Source organism: Tamandua tetradactyla, chromosome 13 (assembly GCF_023851605.1).
Source record: "Tamandua tetradactyla isolate mTamTet1 chromosome 13, mTamTet1.pri, whole genome shotgun sequence".
Lineage (NCBI taxonomy): Eukaryota > Metazoa > Chordata > Mammalia > Pilosa > Myrmecophagidae > Tamandua > Tamandua tetradactyla.
The window spans coordinates 53,721,614-53,725,894 of NC_135339.1; the positions used below are offsets into that span (position 1 = coordinate 53,721,614).

Here is a 4,281-nt window from a genome sequence, read left to right on the forward strand (position 1 = left end):
TTGCAGGCAAGTATTCCTGCCTGCTGAGCCACCGTGGCCTGCCCCAGGATGATATCTTAATGTGTGCTTATTTTCAAAAGTAATATAAGCTATTTATCATGAAAAGCCTATACCTGAAAAGCTGTTTCTCTTCTCTGTTTTGCTATGTTGTAACATGTATGTGCTCAAGTTTAATGCAGACTGTCCTCTGTAACTCCTTTGAAGAACAGAGAACAAGAAATGGAGTAACAAAAGTAAGCCTAACACGCGGGAGAACCGGGTTCGATGCCTGGCTTGTGCACCCATCCCCACCCCCACCCCCCCAAAAATAGTAAGCCTAAGAAGTCATGGATACTCTAAAAGTCTTTACTGTGGCTGCTCGTGGCCACTTATGTTTCAGTACAGAAGGACACAGTGTTTTGAGAAGAAGAATCATCTTGATAGTAGGTTTCTTGTCAAAGGCCATCAGATAGATGACTATTAATCAGAACATTAGCCTAAAGCTCTTGGTAATGATTAAAAAAATGAACTTTAATTTTCCTATGGAAACCCTTTATTTTGTTGTTGTTGGTACTTAAAGAAAACAGTTCTGCCCAAAGCTTACTGTAACCTGACTTCAGATACCAACTGGTATGTGGCTGATTAGGAACCAGGTCAAACTGCATTCTTCTTAGGTCGAGTGGGTTGATAAACACACTTAACTAATGATTCTTTCATATAAACTTTGACATGAATTCATAAGTCACATTGATTATGCCCCAAGATATGAGAGAAACTGGTAATTCAGATGGGCATGTCTGAAAAGGTTTGTCAGTTCCCTATCCCATTCTAGCCAGAATTTTGGAAAACTTTGGGGAAAGATTGAAATTCCCCATCAGTGTGAGACTGCAAACTTTACAACATTAAGTGGAAAAAACAAGAATTCCAACATAGCACCCAATAGCCCTCCACAGATAAAATCATTGACCAAATGAACACTGTGAGTCATTGCAGTGGGCAAATGCTCCTTAATGGGACTGCAAAGGCCTAAAAAAATAAAAAGGACATTGCTGAATCCTTTATGGAAAAGAATGGGTACCAAGCCTCCGTAATACTCTCCAATTCCATGGGATTTCAGTGACCTGAAACCCTTGTGAGTGCTTGTAAATTTGTCATGATGTTTGTGGTATTGAAGTAGTGTTTGAACTCTTTCAAATAGAGTGATTTTCCCTGTAAAGTGCTGCCGCCACGCTCTGAGTTATAAACTCTCTGACATGCTTATGGAAAAGGCAAGTCAAATCCTCATACAGACCAACATAAAGGCCAGTGTAGTTGTCTTCTGCATTAATGGGGGGAGGATTCTGTGATGCAAGTTTTGAATCCATCCCTCCTCAATTGAAGTATTGCATCCTGGGTTTTGATTCCAGATAGCTAGTAGCTGAAAGAGGATCTTCTGAATAGAGAAAGTGAGTGCGATATTGTTGAAAGCTGCACAGCAGCCATACAAGTAATGCTTCATTTCACAAACATTTGTAATACAGAGGTAATATATCTTAGGTTCAAGTGCCATGATAGTTGGCCTCTTTTCATGGGCTTCTAAATCCATCATGTTGCTTAAGATAACAGTTTTTTCATAACAGTTTTTTTTTAACCTGTTACACCATCTGGGCCTGATGGTAGCTTTTAAATATCTCTCCCAATTCATCCATTGTTAATGTCTTTTGGGTTCTGTCTTCTGAAGACAATTATGTTAACTGAATTCCCCGTCGTTGCAGACGTCTCAACCCATGCAGGGTAGCTGCCTACCTGCAGGATGGTGAGTGCACGAGCCAGCACTACGCAGGCCGCTACTCTCTCTTGTTCTCTCCATCTTTACCAGTGTTCCTGCATTCCTCAAACCTCATTTCTCTTAAATGGCCAGTTTTTCCTTTATCGGCTCTGCCCTTCTTCCTCTGGTCACCTGATTGCCTTCGCTCCTGGTTTTAGTTAGTGTGTGCTTAGTGGGAACTTCCCTGACTTTTCGTTGCACCCTGCACGTTCCTCTCTCTTTGTAGTAATTATAGCACATTTTTTTGTTTAATGTCTGCTTTCCCTTCTAGAGTGTGAGCTATGTAAAGACAAGGACCATTATGTCTTGTTCATTATTGCATCTCCAATTCCCGACACAGTGCCTGGCACAAATACTCAATAAATAGCTATGAACTGAGGTGAACACCCAGTGTTCAATTGGCTTCCCAGTGGTACATGGACACTGGTGATAATGGAAAATTTCCAGTAAACTCAGAAGTGGAGTTATCACTCTTCCAAGGAATCAATAATGCTGCATTATGTTTATATGCTGGTGCCTTTTCGAGGAGGGGAAAGGAAAAAAAAGTGCATCCAAAGATGCCCAGCTGGTGCTTACAAAAACACTGTTCTGCACTGTTCTTTCTTCACCCAGGAAAGAATAATTCTTTTTAGCTGTGTTTCCAGAATTATAAAGTTGCATGTGAAATGCCTCAGTTCCTGCTGATAAAGTAATTTCTGCAGACAACTGGCTGCCTTCCAAGAGGAAGGATGGACTCCTGAGATGTCGCTGAAAAAGATGAAAGAATTTCCAAAATAGCAGTTTAATGTTGTACCACATATGGGGGTTTCAAATTCACAGCTGGTTGGAAAACCATTTCCGGCTTTAAGCCATTTGATTTATATTTCTGTAGCTTCCAGTAACCCCAAGCTTTATTTATCTCCTGGTTACCACAGGGTTCTCTGCCTTTTCCTTCCCCAATCCCCCTTTCCTGTTGAATATTCCCCATTATGTCATACTAGCATTTGACTAGTTTTCCATTTAAACTCCATGGAGGCTCCAGTTATTGTTGCTGAATAACAAACTGCTTTGAAACTTAATGGTTTAAAATAGCAATCATTTTTATTATTACCACAGATTCTATGGGTCTGGAATTCAGACGTGATAGAATGCAGGTGGCTTGTTTCTGCTCCGTGACATCTGGGATCTCAGCTGGGAAGACTCAGCAGCTGGTCTGTAATTATCTTGAGGCTCCTTCACTCACAGGTCTGATGCTCAGGCTGCTGTGATTCACAGATCAGGACCACTGACCGGGACTGTTGACTACAGAGCCTCCATGTGGTATCTCCAAGTAGAGTGGGCTTCCTCATAGCATGGTAGTCTCAAGGTAGTTGGACTTACATGGCTGCAAGTTTTCCAGTGAGCAAGGTAGAAGCTGCATCAGTTTTTATGACTCAGCCCCAGAAGTCACACAGTGTTACTTCCTGCCAGACTCTATTGGCCAAAGTAGTCACAAGACAACTGAGATCCAGAAGGAAGGGAAATAGACTCCATCTCTTGATGGACAAGTGACAAAGTCACACTGTAGAAGTGCACATGGCACAGGAGATATTTTTGTAACCATATTTGGAAGCTACCATTTGGCACATTCCCTTAAGCTTCACCTCCTGTTAGGTGGATAGCTAACTTTGTGCTTCAGTTGTTGGAAGAAGGACCTGCGACCAATATAATTCTATGCTCATACTGAATCTTTCTTGGGTGTTTTTCTTGTGGTTTATTTATTTTTTCTTGTCAAAAAGGAACCCTGTTTTTATCTTTTTAACCATTACTGATTTTGGCCTAGAAAAAAAATGATTTTTTAAAATACAAATATACAGGTGAAATGAGACCAACATTTGCCAATTCTCTTCATTTACCAGGACATTAATACGTGTTACTTGGGGGGAAAAAAGAACAAAAAAGTTTGGAAAATATTTTGAAGATGATTTTCCTCTTGGGAATTAATGCACCTTAGTGTAATAAAGATTCAGAGAGTCGGCAGTAAAGAGATCCTTTAAATTTTATTTTATTTGGGCAAATATTAGGTGGTCAACAAAATGTTAATTTCTACTATGACCTCAGATGAACTGAAACTTTTGAGTTTACATTTCATCATCCATGAGGTGGTGATTTGAATACCTCCTTTACAATAATGTCAGCATGTAAAAGAGGCTCAAGAAATGACAACTACTATTGTATTATTATTATTACTACTAAGCTGCACTGTTCTCCTTTTGCAGCAAACCAACTTTCACCTCATTTTTCTCTAGGTCTTTACAATGAACAGAAAACTGCAGTGTCCATCTCAGTGTCCTTCCCCCACCAACTCCTCTCATGTGCCCCCCCGATCAGATATAAGAAACTCTGGCCCACACTTTCCAAAGAACCAGCTGCCTGGACTGAGGAGTGATCTGCAAAATCTTACTGTTGTGAAGTTTAATCAAGTAACTGTGACCGTTTCTATGAAGACAGGGCACCTACATGAAAGGAAATCATGG

The 4,281-nt window shown here is 40.5% G+C and overlaps 1 pseudogene; it reads right to left on the reverse strand.

The window, feature by feature from the left end:
- Positions 1-692: 692 nt before the first annotated feature.
- On the reverse strand, positions 693-1,567 carry LOC143653154 (mitochondrial nicotinamide adenine dinucleotide transporter SLC25A51-like; annotated as a pseudogene).
- Positions 1,568-4,281: the final 2,714 nt, after the last annotated feature.